Source organism: Phoca vitulina, unplaced genomic scaffold, assembly GCF_004348235.1.
Source record: "Phoca vitulina isolate PV1807 unplaced genomic scaffold, GSC_HSeal_1.0 scaffold3, whole genome shotgun sequence".
Classification (NCBI taxonomy): Eukaryota; Metazoa; Chordata; class Mammalia; order Carnivora; family Phocidae; genus Phoca; species Phoca vitulina.
Genome location: NW_022589706.1, coordinates 51,968,872 through 51,993,137, shown reverse-complemented (window position 1 = coordinate 51,993,137; position 24,266 = coordinate 51,968,872). Strand labels below are relative to the sequence as shown.

Here is a 24,266-nt window from a genome sequence, read left to right as displayed (position 1 = left end):
TAACTTTATGAGGAAGCTCCATACTGTTTTCCAGAGTGGCTGCACCAGCTTGCATTCCCACCAACAGCATAAGAAGGTTCCCCTGTCTCTGCATCCTCACCAACATGTCATTTCCTGACTTGTTAATTTTAGCTATTCTGACACATGTGAGATGGTATCTCATTGTGGTTTTGATTTGTATTTCCCTGGTGCCAAGTGATGTCGAGCATTTTTTCATGTATCTGTTGGCAATTTGTATGTCTTCTGTGGAGAAATGTCTATTCAGGCCTTCTGCCCATTTCTTGATTGGATTATTTGTTCTTTGGGTGTTGAGTGTGATAAGTTTTTTTATTTCATTTATTTGACAGAAAGAGAGAGAGAGAGCACAAGTCGGGGGAGAAGCAGAGGGACTCCCCGCTGAGCAGGGAGGCCAATGCAGGCCTTGATCCCAGGATCCTGGGATCGTGACCCGAGCCAAAGGCAGATGCCCAACTGACTGAGCCACCCAGGTGCCCCAAGTTTGATAAGTTCTTCATAAATTTTGGATACTAGCCCTTTATCTGATAAGACATTTGGAAATATCTTCTCCCATTCTGTCCATTGTTTTTGGTTTTGTCGACTGTTTCCTTTGCTGTGCAAAAGATTTATCTTGATGAAGTCCCAATATTTCATTTTTGCCTTTGTTTCCGTGTCTAGCGAGAAATTGCTATGGCCGAGGTCACAGAGATTGCTGCCTGTGTTCTCCTCTAGGACTTTGATGGATTCCTGTCTCACATTTAGGTCTTTCATCCATTTTGAGTCTATTTTTGTGTGTGGTGTAAGACAGTGGTCCAGTTTCATTTTTCTGCCTGTGGCTGTCCAATTTTCCCAACACTATTTGTTGAAGAGACTGTCTTTTGTCCATTGGATAGTCTTTCCTGCTTTGTCGAAGATCAGTTGACCATAGAGTTGAGGGTCCATTTCTGGGTTCTCTATTCCGTTCCATTGATCTATGTGTCTGTTTTTGTGCCAGTACTACATTGTCTTGATGACTACAGCTTTGTAATAGAGCTTGAAGTCCAGAACTGTGATGCCACCAGCTTTGTTTTTTTGTTTTTTTTTTCCAACATTCCTTTAGTAAATCTTGTTACTAAGTTATGCTACTCTCATAAAATGAGTTGGATAGTGCTCCTTTTATTCTCTTCCCCAGAAAAGTTAATGAAGAATGTGTTTTTTCCTTAAATATTTGAGAAAAATTCACTGATGACAGCTGGGTCTGAAACATCCTTTGTAGGAAAGTTCTTTTTTATTATAGATCCAATTTGATAGAAAACTGTTCAGATTTTCTATTTCCTTTTACTCAGTTTGTTAAGTTGTGTTTTGAGTAATTTTTCCATTCCATCTAAGTTTTCAAATTTATCACCATAAAGTTTTTCATACTTTTTTCTTTTTTTTTTTTAAGATTTTATTTCTTTATTTGACAGAGAGAGAGATAGCAAGAGCAGGAACACAAGCAGGGGGAGTGGGAGAGGTAGAAGCAGGCTTTCAGCCTGAGCAGGGAGCCAGATGCAGGGCTCGATCCCAGAACCCTGGGATCATGACCTGAGCCAAAGGCAGACGCTTAACGAATGAGCCACCCAGGTGCCCCCTTTTTTATTTTAGTGTCTGTAGGATACATAAAATAATTGTACTAATTAAAATAGTGTTCATGTCGTCTCTTATGCTAGGACTTTAGAACCTTTCACACATGCTACACATGCAGTAAGTGGTTATTCAGAGATGATATGATGATTAAATAATTTTGTCTTTAGTAGTTTCACATTGTTTCCACACACAATTATCTAATTGGTTAATGTGGAAGGATTATTATAAGATATAAACCTAAGGACTTTTTTTTTTCCATTGCCAGCACCCTTTCCAGTTTCTCTCCCCTCAAAAATATTCGCATGCATCACAAGACTGCATGCAAAAGAATGCCAAGTCAACAGAAAATTCCAACAAACTTGTTGATTGAATAAGTATTTCCCCTAGCAGAACTATTTGCCTTTAAAAAACAAAAACTTCACAGAGCAAGGAAGATGTTACCTCACCCAAAATAATCATTCTCATCTGGTAGAATTTCAGGCACTGAAATTTCAGGCAAGCTATTTTGTGGGCAAAAGGGTGCGGATAGGAGGGTCCAGGTACATTCCTAGCATTCCTAGTACACTTCAAGCCACAATCTATATTTAACTGTATATATCCTACCCAAAAAAGGCCTAATTTCCAGAATTTCCATGAAAAATATATATAAGATCTTTATTTTCTAAATTATTATCAAGTTTTTTCAGGATCTCAAATATGTTCTAGATTCTAAATGGAGAATACAGTTTTTCTAATCCATTTTTATTATCAGGCCATTCACTTTTATTTTAATCAATACAACATTTTATAATACAACTTTATATACTGACTTATTCCAAACAACATTAAGCCTTTTACTCTGGGGAAATCAGTTCATTTGTACACATAAGAAAAAGAGCTGAATTCTTATACACCAAATTTTTCTAAAATCAGTAAAACAAGACAATAGATGGTTAAAAATATCCTAACTTTTGCAGTCATTTTATCAAATATCTTAGAGATATAATATTAAAATCATTTTCTATACTTCTGACAGGAAATGGATAGCATTTTGTGAAGTCTTTGCAGTAAAATAATCCATAAGCTAGTATACCCTTTAATGGTCAAACAATATGCAAAAATGATTGTCCTCATATTCTCAAGGGTCAAAAACCCTGGGACCAATTTGCCATTTATGATTGGCACTTGAAGGTGATTTGTCATCTGCTTCTCCAGGAGAGGACCAAGAAAAGTCAGAAACAATGAAAAATCAAGGACTGACAAGAGAAATTTGTATACAAATCAGTAACCCTACTGGAAAATAATCCCAGGCTGTGGTTCCATATGTTTATCAGAAGTAATAAAATCTTAACTTTTCTATAAATATAATAAGGTCAAGCAAGGATCATTTTCCACATCTGATGGCCAGACAATCAAGCAAAGTTTGACCACTTACAAAGAAGAAAAAGGAATGGACACTTATCATTCCAGGTCTCCCAAACTCTTATAATGAAAGTTCTATGAAGCTATTAGTTATTTTAACCTTAAAAATATTCAACTTAGTCCCTTAGTAACTGTATGAATGATGGAATATTCTTTCAAATATGAGCTAAAGTGCTAACCAATATATACAATCTAAGCAGCCTGTTTTACATGAAGTTGACATTTCATTTTGGATTCCTAGCATTTTCAAGTTCTATACATTTCCTTCAGTTGATAATTAACAACCAGCTAGAAGCATTTGCTCTTATGTTATCCTTTTGTTTCTCTCTGCTTACAAGCAGAGATGAAAATAGATTTTGAATATCATGAAATGGGAATATGTTTCGTGAGGCTACTGTAGATTTTTATTTTGCTCCTTAGCTTGTGGCTATAGAATCCTGAGTATTTTCAGTGATTTCAAACATACATATCTCCTAACTTCAGTTAAGGTCAAGTAATATATTTCTATTCCATTCCTTAAAGCATAAAAGAAAGGAATCCCATATATTCTATTTACTTTGTTTCCCAAAAGCTCATAATAAATACATTGGAACAATTACTTCTCACTCTACCTCTCCAATGTCATAGAAGATATTTGCGTTTTAACAAACTTTTATATAACACTGCTTAAAATGGTTTCAAATATGAACTTATGTAATTTCCATATCAACTATTGTAGGTACTACTATTATCCTTATTTTACTGTAGAGAGAAAAAATGAAACAAATTGAAGTAAAATAACAGCTAATAAATGACAAAGCTGAAATTTGAACCCAGGTCTTCTGTGCTTTACACTATAATATTCTATATTTGGTAGAGATGCCATGAATTATATTATTAAAGTAAATGTCAAAGATTAAGTGTAAGCAAAACGACCTAAGTCAATTTGGTCATATGTAAATCTTAGAAGGTTTTTGGTTAATGTCCAAATTTAGAGGCAAATGATAGCTACAGGTCCCTTTATCATAGCTGCCCTACCAGATTACAGTGAAAACAATTTCCAGACAAAAGACATTTATTCCCAATAGGAATTCCAGATATAGACATTTATTACCAATAGGAACCACACACTGAAGCACAGCTCTCTGTCCTTTTAGTTGCTCCAGCAGCACCTTGCATAAATGGTACATGCACAGTAATGGTGACAATTCTCTAGACACAGACCGACAAATAACCTAGAGGCAAAAGTTCCAGAAAACTCTCAATTATCAGCTGAACCCAGAATTATTTAAGAGTCAATCACTGAGCTTAAGGGATTCTTATATCCCATCTCTGCAAGGATAGGACTGTCCCTTGTTATTTCTGGCCAATCCACATATCATGAATATTGTGAGTTTCAAGTATCAAAAGCCATTTTTGCCATAGGTTAAGCTAATAACAAAACCTTTGGTGTGGATCAGGGATAGAGATAACTCAAACAGATGCAGTAGCCTCAAGAGTGCTCTTTAGACTAAATGCTAGCAAACCACCCATGAAGTATGTACCCCCTTTAGGAGAAGGTGAAAACTTCTAAGGTATAAATTAGAATTTATACTATTGTGAATGCTGAAGTATTTTAAAATAAATTATAAAACATCTCCTATTGGATTTGTTTACCATTTCCCTTATTTCTAGAACCAGGAAGTGCCAGTGTTGAATACCTAATTAAGTAAACTAAGCATGTGCCTAAATTGCCAGCAAAGCAGGAGTTTGAAAAAACGTTTTTATTTTTGGGAAAGACTTTAATGTTTGACATGTTTCCAAAAAGCTCTGAAGTGGTCCAAAAAGGTTATTAGTTTTATTACACTTAAATTTTGATTCTATACTTCTCTCTCTCACTCCCTCTCTCTGGAGTGGAGGAATGTGACCTTGGCCTAGCACTTAGAGTCCCTAACATGATGATCCAGTCCCAGGAAGTGCTGCCTAATTCACTCCTGCCTAAGATCCCATAGACATGCATTTTTCTAATGTAGTTCTGTATCATTTTCATAGATTTCTATTTCTTAGTTACATGTTCTCCTTATGTGCTACATGATTTTATAAACAGTAATATACATACTCACAGGAAGTGGGTTACCATAAGATGTGTAACTTTTTAATAATCCTCTTTGTTTTTATAGAAAAGAAGATGCCTCTATTCTAAGAGGAAGTACAAATTTGTCCCAGGAGAGTGGGAAAACTGTCTTTTTGTGTACTTCTTGAAAGATAAAAAAACGAGTTTTCCCCTGATGGCAAGAGAAATATTGAAGGACTGATACATGGATTATAATAATGAAAAGACAACTCAATACAAAATGGGCAAAAGATCTGAAAAGACATTTTACAAAAAAAGATATGATCAATATGTGCATGAAGAAAGTACTCAGCATCATTAGTCATCAGGGAAACAAAGTGAAACCACAATGATACATCATTACAATCCCCCCACAATGTCTAAAATTAAAAAGACTTGTAATACCAAATGGTGACAAAGATACAGAACAATGGAACGTTCATACACTCTTTATGGCAGTTTAATGTGATACAACCACTTGGAAAGTTATTGGTAATTTTTTTGTAAAATGGAACACTTACCTATCACAGGACCTAGCAATTCTATTTCTAGGTATTTATCCTCCCCCCAAGAAGTAAAAATAGAAAGATATGATCACAAAAATACTTTTTTTTTTTTTGGCAGCAAAGCAAGTTTTATTGAGCAATAACAAAGTGACAGTACAAAGCTCCCAAGGAGGGAGGGGACCCAAAGGGTTTTCCCAGTCACAAAAATACTTGAATAAGAATATGCATAGCAGGACGCCTGGATGGCTGTCAGTTAAGCGTCTGCCTTCAGCTCAGGTCATGATCCCAGTGTCCTGGGATGGAGTCCCATATTGGGCTCCCTGCTCAGCAGGGAGCCTGCTTCTCCCTCTGCCTGCCACTCCCCCTGCTTGTGCTCTCTCTCTCTCACTGTCAAATAAATAAATAAAATCTTAAAAAAGAAAAAGAAAAATATGCATAGCAGGTTTATTGGTAATAGCCAAATTCTGAAAAAAGCCCTAGGTGTTCATCGTGTTCATCAGTAGAAGAAGGATTAAACAAACACATGTACTCATACTACTGGCAATAAAAAGTAAAGCATTGTTGATGCATACAACCATACAGAAGAGTCTCAAAAGCATCATGCCACTGAAAAGGTCTTACAGAAAAGAGTATATCTGTGTGATGGTATCTTTCACTTGAAATTCTAAAAACGACCTATGGTTGAAAAAAATCAGAACACTGGTAGCTGCAGGGTGGAGATTGACTGGGAAAGGTATGAACTTCCTGAAATAATATAAAAATATATTAATATAATATAAAATATAGTATATAATATTTATTATATAAAAAATAATAAAAATATATTATTTTATATATAAAAATATTTTATATCTTAATAGAAGTTTGAGTTCCACAGGTCAAATTTTAGTGGATGTATACTTCAGATTTATACATTTAATCATATACAAATTTTATATCAAGAAAAATCATAAATATATATTGAACTTCAGTTAATAAATTTCATGTTGAATTAATTAAGGGGAAGTATAGAGAGGTCTTTACTTTGCATTGAAGTCTAAAAATACGATATTTAATAGATGGATAGAGAAAAATAGGTACCTAGATATACAATGAAAAGAAGACAGTAAAATGTTAATGGAAAAAACTTAGGTGCTGAAAATAAAGTGCTTAATGTAGAAGACTTTCAGTTTTGTTCTACAGATAAAAATGTTTATAAATAAAACCATTCATTTTTTGAGCACTTGATATGGATCTAGTGTTCTTTAAGGTGCTGGTGATAGTGAATAAAGTCTTTTCTCCAATGAAGCATACATTCCCACTCTAGAGAAAAATAATAACTAAATGTGTGCATGGGTAATACGTCAGGTGATGAAAAATTCTAAGAAAAATAGTGCAGAAAAAGAGTAGAAGTTGCTCTTTAGATATTGTTAGTGGGAAAGGAGTCTCTGTTAAAGTCACACTTTCATAGTCACCTGAATCAAGTGAGGGAGTGTATTTTGGTTAACAGCATTCCAGGCAGAGGAAACCACAAACAAGGAAGCTTTGAGGTGTGTGTGTATGTGGCGTGTTAAGAAGAAAAAGAAAAAAAACAAGGGAATCAATGTGGCTAAAGTAAAGCAGAAATAAAATAGAAGATCAGAGATATGAGGGTAGGCAGAAGGATGCAGTAGAGAAGAAGTTTATGTAGGGCTTTTAACTATAGTTAGAAATTCAAGTTTTTATTCTGAGTAATATGGGAAGCCACTTAAAGGCTTTGAGCAGAAGAGTGAAAGAATCTGCCTTATATTTTACAATAGTCAACCTGTTATCCTGGTAATAAACTGTGAAGAGACAGTTTTAATAGTAGACCCAAGAGAGTGAGGTTATAAGGGAGAACAGTTAGGTCTCCAAATTGCCAAAGTCCAGTAAAAAAATAAATGTGTCTTCGGTTAGGATAGTTTCAATGAAAGTGATGAGATTATACATGTCCAGATAAGAAATTCTGTCATGGGTTGGATATAGGGTGTGAGTGAAAGACAAGGAAAAAGCAAAAATGGCAAATGGAGGTGCCCACATACTAAAATGGGAACTAGTGAATGGAAGAGCAGATTTGGAGTAGGAAGGATATTAGGAAACTACATTGAGGTCTATCAAATCTGACAAAACTTTTAGACATCCAAATGGCAGGTCAAGATGTGGTTGAGTAAAGTGAATCATGTTCAGGGGAGTGGTTGGTATTGAAGCCATGGAACTGGTTGAGACCACCCAAGGAGTACAGGCAGACTGAAAAGGAGGAATGTCCAGGACATAGCTCTAAGGCATTTCAACCTTCAAAGTCAACAGGATGAAAATCACCTCCCAAGGAGATGAAGGAATGTCCAGTACAGTAGGATGGGAAGTAAAAGACTGTGTCCTGAAATTAAGAATAGGTCTCAAGAAGGGAAGAGTGATGAGATGTACCCAATGCTGCTGGTAGACAGAAGACTGATAATTGACCTTGTGCTAACAATTACAGCTTATTAGTGACATAAATGCAAATCACTATAGTACAGGCCTTATATTCTAATCTTTAAAAATTCTCTTCTGCCCTTTACTCTTCTGTTGTACATTTAAAGATTCTTGGTCCTATTTTCTTTAGTTCAAACTGCATTAATTTCAGTGCTTACCCTTCAAACTACAGTCCTCCCAAAGGATGGTGAAAAGAATCTCAAGATGAGAAAATGTTTTATCTTCCCCTAGAGTAGGAGAGCAGACCGTATTCTGCATCATAAAACCAGTTATGATAAGGTAGTAACTTGAGAACATCCACAGAAGAATTCTTACCTTCCTATCCCTATGAAGTCACATGAATGTATAATTCTATTTTTTTAATTCTAAAACTGCTGTCCTTGAAGTATTATTTATAACACAAGTATATTTAAAAGTATACCAACATATTGCTGAAGAGATTATTCTTGCTGTCCAGAGAAATATTACCTTTAATACCAAAAACTTTATGAGTCCTTTTTTGTCATTTTAATAATTTTTGCCACGGTAAAGATATTACAATAACATGTTTATTTTCCAAAAGCTTAAATAAAAATGAGGTTCTCTGTAAGCCACAAGAGCTGAAAGATTTCCTTTTCCTCCCTTTATTGGTAAAGATGTAATACATCTCAAGACTCTGCTGGATTCCTTCAAAGAAGTGAGAGTCTTTGTCTTCTTTAAATTAGTAATGTCCTTGATCAGACTCTTTAGATGGTGTGAAGGAGATAAAAGCCTGATTGAAGTGGCTGCACAAGACAATGGAAAGAAAGGAATTAAAGACAGTAAATGAAGGCAACTTATTCAAGGAGTTTTGCTAAAAGGGGGAGCAGAGAAATGGAGTATTAGCTGAAAGAGCATGGGGGTCAAGAGAAAGACTATTTTTTTAAAAAAATGGGAATAGCTATATCATTCTTGCATGCAATGGGAACAATACAGTGGAGACAAATTTTGAAGATGCAGGAAGGAAGAGGTAGAAAATTTTAGGGGTAATGTCTTTGAGGAGGCTAGGAGGGATGGGATTGGAACACAAGTGTTTAGTAGTTGGCCTTAGGTAGGATAATAGCTTCATCCAGTGTAACAGGAAGAAGGCCAAGAATCTAAGTATAGATGCCATAGACGGCTAGATTTGGTGGTAGGAACATATGGACATTCTCTGTATTTCTCTTATTTTCTCAGTGAAAAAAAAAATACATCAGCTGACGTCAGGAAGAAAAGGACGTGTTTCAGGTTTGTGGGGAGAGGAGATTGGAAAACAGATGTGTAGGACTGAAAGAGAATATGCTCATTAGGGAAAAGTGATAGTACTGCTAGCTTCCCTTAAAACCTAATACAGATTTGTGATCATGAATTTAAGATGAGATCAGGCAACAACTTGGAGATTTAACTGAAGCACATATACCAAGTGAAACTGTGGTACAAAGGAAGCAACAAATTCCTAGTCTCAACATTTACCCTTCTCTTTCTCAGATATGTGTAGATGGATGAATGGATGGACAGAAGGCAGGGACATACACATACTTTAAGACCCTGAGTGATCCAGAATCCTCACCACCACTCCTTCACCTAGCTAGCCTGTACTTAACTTCCCTGAATTTAGCTTAATCACTTCCTCAGAAAAGCATTCTGGCTGTCCTGCCACACCCGTCACTCCCAGATTCTCAGATTACACCCCGTACTTCTCTGTAGCACTTACCCCAATTATGTAAATGAATGCTTACGTAATTATTTTTCATTTCTGTCTTTCCTTGCAGGCTGTAAGCTTCATAAGGGCAAGAGATCATGTCAGCCTTGGCTGTTATATTCCCATTAGTTTGCAAGCATCAACAGAGCTTGACACTGTTATTCACTCATCCACTTAGTTACCAAATACGTGTGAGTGCCGGCTATTAGCCATAAGCCATGAGGGCTATGTACTCACACACAGACTTTATGGTCTCAGCAAGAAAGGATTAACCCAATCATCACACAAATATCTAATAAATAGCTATGATCAGTAGTAATACATTAAAAAATATAGACTTCTAGGAGATATTAAGGAGACTTGATCTAATCTGGGGAGCTGGCTAAGGGTTAACCTGGAGAAATGTAATTTAAGCTGACATTTGAAGGATAATAAAAAGTAGATCCAGAGTGGGGGGGAAAAAGCAGTGTAGGCAGAGAAAACAGATACAAAGATATGGTGGCAGAAGTATACGTAGTGTGCTCAAGCAACCAAAAGTAAGTGAGGTAGAGCCCAAATAGAAAGACAAGGAGAGGGAAAATAGGTAGTATTAGATGAGTCTGAACAAATAGGCATGAACTGAACAAATGAATACTATACACACACACATTTTAATTTATACACACATGTATGTAAATCAATTCTTCAAGAAGTAAAATAATTGTTCTTATACTATGGCTGAGTCTAGTTTTTCCCATTATATCTTTTCACCATGTTTCCCACCCCTCAATAATGTTCATGTAAATTCAATAAACAATGTAGTCAAACCAAGAGAAGATCAAATGGCATCACAAGCAAAGGTAAATAATAATCATAAAAAATATGTGTGAAAAGAAAAGTGTCAAAATCAACATATCACACAGGAGTATCAACAAGCCAAGTTTGGAAGCACCCACCAGTAGTAGTTAGAAGATTTACATTGCAAGCTCCTCTTTCCGTTCAGCAAAACGGTATCATCCATCAAATTATACGAAAACTTTTTAATTTTATTAGCTTTACACTTATGTGTGCTCTGAACTTTTCATTTTATTTAATCATTCTTTAGAACAGTGTAAACATAAGGGATTTGTGCCTGGTTTTATGTTTGTACAGATTTGAATAGAATTATAATCAAATAATATAATCAAGTTGCAATCTATATTTTTCTTTTATAGATATCCATTTATTATACTTGAAGAGCACTGGAATTTAAAAAAAAATGTGTCCATAAAAATTTCCTATTAAAATGGATATTTGTCCTAAAAGGACATTTTTATTCCCTTTAAACAAAATTTATTATTAAATTAGCAAAGAATGAACCAGATATTTAGGAAAGACATAAGAGTCGAAAAGCCCCTGCCAATATAGGAAAAACAAACAAGTTAACCTCCGTAAGCTGGGCATTTAACATGTATTATTTCATAAATGTTTACATTAAAAATAATATAAAAACCACCCCCACCATTGGGACTCCTGCCATTTACTAAGGATATTTTATGCGTTAGATAAAGTACAAGCACTTTGTAAATATTATTTAATTTTAAAATATTATTTAATTAAATATTCTTAAGAACAATATAGGATAGGTACTTCTTTCTGCCCAATTTATGGATGAGGAACCTGAACCATAAGAAGAAATTGGTCTACAATCACCTAACAATTAAGGTCCAGAAATTAGACTAAATGTGTCTAAGCTCAGAATCTAGGTTATAGTGAGTTTCAAGGTAAAAAGGAGCTTACCAGTGCTACACAGCAAGTGTGTGGGGAGCTACAGTTAGTCTGGTGTTTCCCACTGTACCACAAGCCGTTGAGAGCATGCAGTAAAGGATCCAGATGACAGGTTAGCTCTCCAGAGAAGAGCTTGGACTGCTAATGAAAACTGGACAGTGAGATCCAAAGACAACCCTCCCCTTTTACAAGTTTGCTTGGGTCCCCTGTCCTCTCTGAAAGCCAGGCCACCAACCCCATGAGAGGACACTTAGCTGTAATACATTATGGAGACTTAAGCTGAAGATAAAATATAATAAGGAAATAGTGCCACAATAAAAATTATTATGTAGCTGAGTTGGTCTAGCTGTCAGTAATGCCTGAAGGAACACACATGTGCACACACACACACACACACACACACCAACGCCTTTAAAAAAAAAAAAAACAGAAATGAAACAAAACGAGGAACCCAAATCAAAAGAACTTGGGATAACAGGAATGGGTTAAAAATGAATGACGATCAGGGCGCTGGATGGCTCAGTCAGTTAAGCATCTGCCTTCAGCTCAGGTCATGATCCCAGAGTCCTGGTCTCAAGCCCCACATCTGGCTCCCTGCTCAGCAGAGAGCCTGCTTATATCTCTGACTCTCCTCATTGCTTGTGCTCTTCTTTTTTTTATTATGTTATGTTAATCACCATACATTACATCATTAATTTTTGATGTAGTGTTCCATGATTCATTGTTTGCATATAATACCTAGTGCTCCAATCAGTACCTGCCCTCTTCAATACCCATCACCAGGCTAACCCATCCTCCCACCCCCCTCCCCTCTAGAACCCTGTTTGTTTCTCAGAGTCCATAGTCTCTCATGGTTCAGCTCCCCCTCCAATTTCCCCCCTTCATTCTTCCCTTCCTGCTATCTTCTTCCCTTTTTTTTTTTTTTTTTAACATATAATGTATTATTTGTTTCAGAGGTACAGGTCTGTGATTCAACAGTCTTACACAATTCTTGCTTGTGCTCTTTTATTCTAAAATAAAATCTTTTTTAAAAAATGAAGATCATAATCTTTCCTGACTTCTGAGACATTTGTCAACCACTGGTGTTGAAGCAACAACACCACATGCAAGATGGGACTGCCTACTAAGCACATGGATGCAACAGCTTCAGGCTCTAACCTTTCTTCAGCTTGTTGAACCCGTTGAGATGCCTGCCCTTTCTTCTCACCAGGTTCTCAAAATGATCCAGAGCCTTTAGCACTTCCAACATGTTTTATTCTCTTCAAGGAATCAAAGATTTATCTCAGAATTGAAAATTACAACTAGTAAAACAAGAACAGTCTGTGTTACTTTACTATTGCAAAGGACAGGTATTGTCCATTCACCCTGTAATAGGTGCCTACCATATAGGACATAATAAATGTTTGGTATATGAATGCATTTTTTTAAAGATGTGTGTTTTTTTTTTTAATGTGTGAGAAATACAAAGAGATCCTACAAAAGACAGAACTGTGTGTAAAAGCCAATTTCTTTATTAAGTGAACTTTTACTATCACACAAAATGAATGACCTTAGAGTCTGTGTCTCAAAGGGCTTGTTACCCAAAATGCCTTGAAAGTGATTTGAAACACAGTCTCAGGCTCCATCCCAGATCCACTCAATCAAAATCTGCAAATAAGTAATTTAGTTTCATATTCAAGTTTGAGAAGCTAATAGGTTTTCAAAGCCTAACCACCACCAATTTAGAATTCCCTAATTCTTTGTAAGATTTTTAACAACTTCCCCAACTTCACATTTCCTAAATTAGAATCCCTCAGTGGGAGCCCAGGAATATGCACTGTAACAAGTACACTCTGATTTCAAAGAGATTGATGTTAATAATTGTTACTTTATTAAAGGAAAATAATATGCACCATTTTCTAGAGATTCACCAATACTATGAAAATAAACAAGTTCCTCATAGAAAACAATACGTGAATTCCACTACTTTTTTTTTTTTTAAGAAATCTCTGAATTTGGTGTGATATAAATAAGTAGACTTGACACATTAATACCCAGTTTTCTGAGATAGACATACAGGACTAGAATTAAAGCCTAGCAAGTCACAATTGTTGTTCAGATATATGAAGAAAAAAATGAAACTACACATAGAAAAGTTCAGAGGGAAAAAGAATAGAACACTTAGAAACACCTTCTGTAGCAGAAGGATATGCAATGGTATCTTCCCTACTTAGGTTAAACTCTACTCCTATCATCAACATGCATTTTTTTAAAAGATTTTATTTATTTAAGAGAGAGCATGTGCACATATGTGTGCACAGGCACAAGGAGAGGGGAGGGGCAGAGGGAAACACGACACAGGGCTCAGATCCCAGGGTTCTGGGATCATGACCTGAACCATCATGACCTGAGTCAAAGGCAGATGGTTAACGGACTGAGCCACCCAGGTGCCCCCATCAACATATGTTTATACAGTGCCTATTGGTACATGACTCATAATGTTGGTTTTTCTATTTATACAGGAAAATTCCCAAGGATAACTAATATTGCAATCTGTAGAGGCTGCTTTTAGGTACCAATGTGAATGATGGAAAACTAAGTAAGGTAGAAGGGCCCATGGTGACCCCCAACCCCCTGGCTGAATACAAACAGGCCCATTAGGTGACCCACCTCGAAATATCCATAAACCCTAGCTGACCAACGGGTTACTTACATCCAGACCTAAGTGCCAAAAAAGTAAAATTCCCTAAGTTCTCATACCTCCTCACCTTCTCTCTTTAACTATAGTGCCCCACCCCTGCTTCATGGCAGACAGTCTCTGCTTTGCTGTCCTGCCCACCACTTTCTTGAGGTGTATTCAATAAACTTATTTCTCCTTTGTTCTGCCTCTGGTGAATTCTTTCACGCCCCCCCCCCCCATGCCTCCGACTTCCACCCAATTGGGGCACCTCACATTTGGGGGCCCACATCCAATCAAGACAGACACCACATTTGGTGGCCCGCACAGAGAGCCTCCATGGCCTCTCACATACAATCCCCATGTGTCACCTTCCATAAGATTAAAGGGGATAAGCATTCCCAAGAGAGAATACGTGCCTAGAGGAAAAGGAAGAAGGTTCTCAGTGGTTTAAATTTCAAAGAGGAAGAGCACAGATAACTGGCTCATACCCTCAGACTTGAAAGCTCACAAACCAGAGGAAGAAATGCTTCAGAGATTGAAGGACTATAAAAATCTATAGTCCTAATAAATTCACATGAATTTGCCACTGAATGTGTCCTTTTGAAATAGGGCTGGCTTCACATTAACTGCAAATATATAAATCAGAAAGGTCACATTTCTAGAGGTTTTTATCCTCATTCTATATATCTAGAAATTTCTTGTGTTGCTAATTTCATACCTGAAAGCTATAAAACATTATACCCCAAAATTTCAAACATTTACTAAGAATTTAACATGGACATAGAAGTTACTCTTTGTTCTATATAAGTAAATTTGCTTGATAGACATGTTAATGAATTATTGGAATGGTATGGGAAATTTTCAAATAAAAATTTCAAACAAATTCTCAAATCATAAACTTATATACCTAAAAGATTTCTGAATATCAAGTTGTATGTATCTTCAGAAGATTATCCAATTGATTAATTTCAAGGTTATATTTTTTGGTTATTCCAAGTTATCTTTATCATATTATTTTAAATATAAATGTTTCCTGGGACACCTGGGTGGCTCAGTCAGTTAAGCATCTGCCTTTGGCTCAGGTCATGATCCTAGGATTCTGGGATCATGCCCTGTGGCAGGCTGCCCACTCAACAGGGAGTCTGCTTCTCCCTCTCCCTCTGCCTCTGCCTCTGCCCTTCCCCTCTGCTCATGCTCTCGCATGCTCTCTCTCTCTCCAATAAATAAAATCTTTAAAAATAAATGTTTCCTAAAAATCCCTATAACAAAATAACTTATTTTAAAGTTAAAAAAATTAAGTTGATGTTTTATGAGAAATTCTTTGTGTTTTGAAAATTATCATTGCTTAGGAGAAAAGAAATCAATGATGCCTAAAATAGATTTTTTTTTTTTCATTTAAACCTTGCTTCAAGATTGCAAAACATAAGCCTCTTACAAGATCACCATAGGAAATCAATTTAGTTAAGAGAGATGAAAATAGTCTACCAAAAACTGTATAAGCTTCAAGCTAGAAAAAAATGTTTTGGAGAACAAAAATTATTCCATTATGTTTATAATAAGTCTTGAATGGAAAGATGACCTGTCTGCCTATACTAGGAATTTAAAATAGTTTATTAGCCATGACATAGTCAATAGCATGCCGAAGCTTCTTTAGAAAACATGCAGGTACATACATCTAAGAAAGATGACCCATATGCAAATTGCTGCAATTAGGCAAGAATACTGTCATGAAAACAGGAGATGAGGCAGCTCAGAAAATAATCTGAAGTTGAACAGATAAGTCTAACTGAAGAATCAAACAAATCAATGTGGAATATGGAAGACTTCATAGAAATTGATAGACATTGGGGAGGGTATGTGCTATGGTGAGTGCTGTGAAATGTGTAAGACTGTTGAATCACAGACCTGTACCTCTGAAACAAATAATACATTATATGTTTAAAAAAAAGAAGAAGATAGCAGGAAGGGAAAAATGAAGGGGGGGGGGGGAATCGGAGGGGGAGACGAACCATAAGAGACTATGGACTCTGAGAAACAAACTGAGGGTTCTAGAGGGTAGGGTGGTGGGGGGATGGGTTAGCCTGGTGATGGGTATTAAAGAGGGCACTTACTGAATGGAGCACTGGGTGTTATGCACAAACAATGAATCATGGAACACTACATCAAAAACTAATGATGTAATGTATGGTGATTAACATAAATTTAAAAAAAAAGAAATTTTAGGAAAAACTTCATTTAAATTCAAAAGAAATTTTATGGGTGAGAGAAAGGATTTATCCCATTTTCTCTTTTTACTCTTCAAAAATCACATAAAGCAACAAATTCCATTCCTTCTAACTTCCTATGTAGGAGAGAAGAGTTTTGCTGCTGTGAAACCCAATATTTTTTTCTGTCCATGGCTTACATAGCAGCCTTCAAGCTATGGATAGCTTCAAGTCTTACATCACAATAGCCTAAATACCTCTGGCCAGAAATAGTTTAGAATACTCCCTCAAATTTCCTCTCAACAAAATCTTCATCTGGGTTCCCACTAGGGCTTAAAGAGTGAGGGCCAAATTGTGCCTTCCTAGTATACCAGTCTTGAAGCAAACCCCAGGAATAAAGCAGTCATTTTTACTTTACATTTTATTTTTTTAATTTGGCAAAAGAAATACTAAATTATGGTAACAGCCAGAAAGTTTTTTGTTTTCACTGTCTTTCAGTGATCACTGGATGCCTGAAATTTAAAGATTTGAGAGAGAGAGGAAGAGGGAGAACACGCACACACATGAGCACACAAGCTGGGGGGGGGGGGGCAGAGGGAGAGAATCTTCAAGCTGACTCCCCACTGAGTGTGGAGCCTGAAGACAGCCGAATCCCATGACCCATGAGAACACAACCTGATCTGAAACCAAAAGTCAGATACTTAACCCACTGAGCCACCCAGGCACCCCTAGATGCCTGAAATGTAGAAGATAATTTTCTAATAAGAATATATACTCAAGGAAAGTTACCTAAGCAAACATAGTATTTACTCAATCACTATGTAATTTTCATTATGTAAGATAAACCTTTCCCACATAAAATTAGCAATGACATGATTTTGTTAAGTATAATAATTTGAAAAAAAAAATCACATTTCTTCATGTAATTTTCACCTAACCTACTATATTTCATCTGTCATGGATGATATTAGCATTTTCAATAAAGCCTATGATTGCCTTATGTGGGTGAGAACATGCTATATCCATAAAAAATGAAGTAAATAACTGATACATTTCAAACAAAAATCTGATGTTTCCAAGAAAGAAATATGCAAAAAGCAGCCAGTTTATTCTCTATAAACAAACTACCCTATGATTATTATGAATTTTTAGACATCAGCCAGAGCATCCTGTGCTAAGATGGCTGCAACAGTTCAGCCAATTGTGCTAACACTTAGGGCCCATCCTTCATCATGGACAGCCCACTCAAAGGATGAAAATAGCTGATTTATGTTAGAAGTCTACCAAGGAAACTCAGATAGCGTTTTAGGTCCAAGACAGAAAACTATTTGATTACTTAAATATTGTTCTCATCAGGCAGAGAGTTGATGCAATCTTCCCCCACAAATTTGGTTTGGATTTTGAGACTAACACCATACATATACCAGGAGGGTATTAAAGGGTTTATTACTCACATAATGAGACTCCCTTGGGAGAACGGAGCAGGTTCCCAAGCCTGTCCAGAAATGCCTTAGGAGAGCAAGGAAAGGAGACTGGCTTGGGTTTTTCTGGTAGTTAGAAGGTGGGGCTGGGCTTTGGGTTAATACAAACGTAGTTTGCTTTGTTTGAACTTCCTGCCAACCCCAAAGGTGGAAACATACAAGCCTTCTTACCAACTTGTCCAATGTTGGGGCAAAAGAAAGAGTAGTAGTGAGGCTTAAAGATGGTCCATAGACAACCATCAAAAATGGAGTTTAGACACCTTACTACAATTTACCCTTGATGAATGAGAGCTGAAATGTGCCATGTTTAATTTCATTGAACTTGTTTAAAAAAAACATTATGGCACTCTGAGGCCAGTAGCCTGAGGCCAATAAGAGTGCTGAAAGATCCATCCTTCATCTTTGACTTGTGATGATTTGACGAAAAGCCAGAATTGTGTATTTTCAGAAGTGAGAGGAATGTCTTTGTACTATCAATAATATCTGGAACTCTGAAAGGGATAAGGAGTGCCTAAATAAGGCCTTATATTATGGCTTTCATTGTTTAGAGACTTGTATGATCTTGATTTTTATTTGGGGTATCTGTGAGGCAAGAGGTTCCCAAAGTTCTTTACCCTAAAGGTAAACCTTGGATAGGAATTATTGTTACTATTGACCAGACCATCTGCCTAGGCAAACCTTACACAATGGCTCAAGGGTGTGTAAAACCAAGCAGATGGAGTCAATTGTTCCCAAGGGCATCCAGTGCTAAATTGCATGAAATTCAGCCTATTAGGGTCACCCTCGGGGCAATTTTTCACCATTAGGGGTGGTCCAGAGATTCCAGGAGGCATAAAAGGGTGTTGCTAAAAGCTCTACAATGCAAGAGTCTCTGAAGGACATTGTTGTATTGCTATGTGGTCAGATTCTAGAGCCTTTTGTTCTAGGGAGCCCCATTCAAAGTTGTCCAATTTACAAGTAACAACATAAATGAGCTAAATAAAATGTATAAGTAAGGATTACATTACCTCCAGAATCCAAAAGGCCTAAAACATGCTGGAATTATTTTAATGTTGTCTGTACTGAAAGTGTCAATAGTTGTTTTTTTTGACAGCATCAGGAATGGAATGGAGTAGCCTCTGAATAATCCAATCATGCCAAGAGGTTTGTACCTCTGAGGTAGCCACGACCTTGTACTTCATGTGTGGCAATGATCTATTCTTTTTCAAACATTTTGTGAATACTGATCACGTGTTTCAAATGAATGTCGCTGGGGGAGGATGTTAACAGTATAATGCCATGCCTGTGCTCCTTGGAGAAAGTCGGACAAGTTTTAAATTCTGCCTGCAAAAACTGTGTGTGATGGTGGAGCTATTGATATACCCCATGGTAAAGCTCTTTTGTGTTCCTTCAGAAGTAAAGGTCAACTGCAGCTGAGAGGCTATTAAAATGGACACTAAATAGATATTAGCCAAAATCTATGGCTACAAGGTATTTACCAGTTGCTGATTGGATGAATCAGTAATTTCAATAATTAAGCATTAAGGTCATGGTAATCTACTGTGAGGTGGCATTCATTGGCTTTAGGTTTAAGAACAGGTCAAATTGGACTATTAAATAAAGAAACACTGAAAATAATCACCCATTCTCTGAATAGCTCTTAAATAATGGCCTTTAATCCTTGAGGGCCCCATTTTTACTTATATTGAGCTATATTAACTATTTTAACTGGTTAGGAAGATCCATGGAGTCCCTTTTGTCAAACCAATTCTAAGTGCCAGAGACTTAAAGTAATTTTTATTTCAATAGGTCAGAAATTCCATGCTTGCTATGGGATATTTTAAGACAATGGATAATTTAGGCAAAGCAAGAATTCTGATAGAGGATCATTAAGGTGAGGTATACCTATTTTATGTTTCATAAATCCCCTAAAACCATACGGATTATTGTGTTTAAATTTAGTGCAATCCCAAAGTGTAACTAATTTGATAAAGTATTGATAAAGATTTGCCAATTACTATATTTCATCAGATATTAAAGTTAATTTGGATTATATAGAGGCACAAAGGCTATTTCGCACTTTTTGTTGATAAATTCGTTTAGTAAATTTTGGCTTTCCAATTGGGTCAAATTTCAAATTTGTTTCAGGTTTTGCTTCTCTCTATATCTGAGTTAGGTTTGTTCTTGTTTAATTTTTGTTTTATCATTTTTATTTTGTTTTTGCTGTCTATTGGATATACTTGGGGTAGAAGAGGAGATCCTCTCCACCTACTTACATTAGTTTCTTTTTCCAGAAAATCCTAATCATTATCACCAGGATTAGAGGTCACCCATAGCAATAGTGGCTTTAGTGGTTTTAAGGATCTAAGATTTAAATTGGGTTTAATTAACCCCTTGGGTGAGCCATGGGTATACCGTGAGTGGGTATTTTTCCTCTATAACCCTGAGGATGTGTTTTTTGTTTGTTTGTTTTGGCAACAGAGAAATAGGCAGTAGCAGCAACAGAATTATTTTGTAGGGTCCTAGGGAGCCATCCTAGTGAGGTGTGTGGACCTCAGCATGCCACATGGTAACCGCTCTCCTCCATATTAGCGGTCACCCAAAGGGCCCATATCATACAGAGTGCCAGTCTTTCTCCTGAGCACTCTGTTGAATGGAGACCATTGCCTTGTTGAGACCAGTGGTCACAAGGGTGTTTCTCAGAGCCTAACATTAGTCACAGCTTATGTGAGAATCGAGACACATGATTCAATCTGGGACACACAGGTATGTCTAGGCCATGGACTGGACTCCATGTGTCTCTTACATCCCTCAAGCAAGCTAGATCAGGCATGTTCCTATGGCAAGGTTGAGGTACAGTAATGGCCAAGCTCATTTGAGTCAGAGAAGCAGCAGAAGTATACATAGTCTCAGAATTAGCATAAGCTACCTCTGCCATATTTTATTGGCCAAGTCACAGACCATTCCAGAGTCAGAGAAGGGAGGGAATACGAAGTTATAAAAGCAACAGGACTGGATATAAGGAGGACTTTCACTGGGGCCATCAGTATAATCAAAATACAGGAAAGTCATAGTTCTTTAGACTAGCCACCTAACTTTAATAAATCTCAACACCTTCATTTATAAAAGATCCAAAGGATAGTTTTGAGGATTAGAAAATATCTAATAGTCTTTGTATAATATCTGACATACAGTAGGCCTTTTTTTAAAAAAAGTTATTTATCTCTTTATATCTAGAGACTGGCTATATTTCTGATACAAGGAATCTTCTCTCCTGACCCAGCTAAGTGATACAAAGTGGGTATCTGAAGCAGGCCAGTCCAGTTACAACTATTTCTTCAGTTTTCTTTTGTTTAACTTAAGTTTGTGTTAAGAGTCAATGCCAGTCAAATTATTAGGGATCATGAAATAGAAGGCTTGGGAGCTTTGAGTGACTCAGTTCCTACCATCCTTCTAGAAGAAGCAATCTAGAGTACCAAAAAAAAAATTCATACAGAATATTTTATGGACCAATGCCAAAGAGACAGAGGGTCTTAGAGGAGGTTCACATCCTTTCAAGTCCTTTTTTTTTCTTTTTTTCTTTTTTTAAGTTTTCCTTGGAATCTACCTGCCCCAATACCTTCCTTTGGTTATAGGAGATACTCCCATATACTTTCAACAAATTCTTTTTACACAGAAATTTCAAGCTGAGTTTCTAACGTAGCTACCAAAAGAACTCTGAGTAATACACAGATGCATGTCTAGGTTTCAGTCAAGAATTCTAATTGGAACTACTGAACAAGTAAACAAGAACTAAAAATGGTTTGGTGGCTTTAAAACATTAGCAAAAGAGCAGAAGACAAATAATTTAGGTAGTAAAATCATTTTAAGCAAAATATGTTTGCATTTTGTGCTTATTTGAATCTTTAAATTTTGATATAGTATGCTATGAAAATCTTATTTTGTTTTATACCTAAGATTTGAAATAATACAAATTCCCGCAAATGAAAAATTCATCTTGAATTTAGGTTTCCAGCTGTGTTTATGCTCCTGACACATGGCAATACAATTTAACTGAAAAACACAAATATCGATTATACTTATGATTAAGCTCACATTTTGCAAAATTTCAATTATGCAAGTGTTAAAGGCTGCAACTCTCATGTAAATATGATATTTCATGTTATCAACTGATCAATAGTCTGGTTGAACCCTGAAAATTATGACCTGTTGGTTGGTTAAGAAACTTAGAATAGCACAAGGAAAGGCAAACTGTAGTCAGAAGTCAATTTTAAAATCACTGTGTACTAAACATCCATAATTAACAATAAAACCTTAAGATTATTATGAAATTTTATTTAAATTTAAGCAAGTATATACCTTAAGCATTGATTAGTAGGACATAATAAAGGATTTGAATTATTAAAAGAGTGGACATTTTCTTTAACTTTGTCTAAGATCTTAGATAGCAACAAAAATAAGTTTAGTTAAAATTTTTTGTAATTACAGCAAAGATGCACTAGTATGTAGTAGAAATAATGCTTGGTTAGATAGCTAGTCACAGTAAAACAATGAAACTGGATCAGAAATGTAATAACAAGCAATACTAGTAACTAAAACATGTTGAATGTTCAAATATCTTTCAAGGTGTTCTGTATAATCCTTAAATTTAACATTTAATCTTTAAATATGTATGTGATGACATAAATGTCATAGTAATTTTAAGATTAAGAAACTGACACACACAGATGCTAAGTAACTTGATCATGGTCAAATACTTTGGTTAGTTGCTAATATTTGAACTGGGTAGTCTGGTTCTAGGGATATGCACTCTGAATGACTATTCTCTCATTACTAGCCATGAATTTTAGAAATTAAGATGTTATAGGCTGAATATTTGTGTTCCCCTCAAAATTCTATGTTGAATCCTAACCTCCAATGTGATGGTATTAGGAGGGGGTGCTTTGAGGGAGGTGATTCAGTCATGAGGGCAGAGCTCCATGAATGGGATTAGAGCTCCCTCACCTCTTACACCATGTGAAGAAACAGCAAGAAGATGGCCTTCTATAAACCAGGAAATGGGTCCTCACTAGACACCAAATCTGCTGGCACTTTAATCTTGGATTGTGCAGTTTCCACATCGGAGAAACATTTGTTGTATAAGCCACCCAGTCTGTGGTATTTTTGTTAGAGCAGCCTGAACAGACTAAGACATAAGGTAACACTGCTGGTCTTGGCAGCAAAAATTAACTCTATCCCTGCATTGAGCATTAAGCTAACATTTTATGTACTGGTTGGAAGAATGGGGATAGGAGAGATTAGGAGGGTTGGGGGCAGCAGTGCAGCATTTTGAGTCACACAGCAGCAAAGACCCAGAGACTTATGATATTCTGAATGGCAAAACCATAGGTCAGTCACTAGGGAATACTGGTTCATAGGCTCATCAGTGGGTAGAGGTGACAGGTGATACCTTCTTCTAGTAAAAGAGCAATTAAGAACAAAGGACATTTACTATTCAGAAGCTATTTAAAAGTACCTGGAATATAGACATTATAGAAGTTAGAACAAAAATATCAAAAGCTAAGTAGATAGTGTATGAAATGAAAATGCACTTGGTACTGGACTCTAAGGAAATTTATGTGTATAAATATATGTATGTGTAGACATATATAGGTCTACTCACAGTGCTGTGGAATGTTGATGGAAGCTTCAGAAGTCAGGCTGCCCCAGAGTGGGAGGGTCCTACAGGCTACATGAAGCAGAGTAGGAAAACTGCAAGGCTCTTCTTGATAGAAAGACAATGTCTTCAGACTCTGAAGGGGCAAAGCAAAAGTAGAAATGAAAGACCATTTAATAATATCAATTGCTTAAATAATGGAGAGCCGGATAAATTGAGACTCAAGAAATAGCTTGAAATTAGTGCTTACTTTTATAAATAAGATAATTGTAAGTCCACACCAGTATGCCCCTCTTATATAGTTGTGGGATGTCACCACGTCTAAACCAGAGAACAGTCCTACACACTTGTCTTAGTCTGTTCGGGCTGCTATAATGAAATATCACCATCTGTGTAGCTTATAGACAGCAGCAATTTATTTTTCACAATTCTGGAGGTTGGGAAGTCAGAGATCAGGGTATAACCATGGTCAAGCTAATTCCCTTTTCTGAGTTGCAGATTTTATCTTCACGTGGTGGAAAGGGCTAGGGATTTCTGTGGGTTCTCTTTTATATAAATATTAATGTTAATCCCATTCATGAAGGCCATACCCTCATGGCATAATCACTCCCCAAAGGCCCCACCCTCCTAGTACCATCACACTGGAGGGTTAGGATTTCAACATACGAATTTGGGAGGGGGAGACAAACAATTAAATCACAGCTATACTCTTAGACTTTCCGATGTATGTGACTTTGGGTAAAAAAAAAATGTGTTCTTTTTGTAAGTAGTTCACAAAATAGAAGGTCTGGTT

At 36.4% G+C, this 24,266-nt stretch overlaps 1 protein-coding gene across 1 annotated transcript in view; it reads right to left on the bottom strand.

Annotated features, from left to right (window-relative positions):
• Window positions 1-23,570, bottom strand: part of NPFFR2 (neuropeptide FF receptor 2) — a 280,297-nt gene extending 256,727 nt beyond the window's left edge. The window contains exon 1 of the mRNA XM_032400520.1: window positions 23,480-23,570. The gene's annotated coding sequence lies outside the window, so the exon portion shown is untranslated. The remainder of the gene's footprint in view (window positions 1-23,479) is intronic.
• Between the last annotated feature and the right edge of the window lie 696 nt (window positions 23,571-24,266).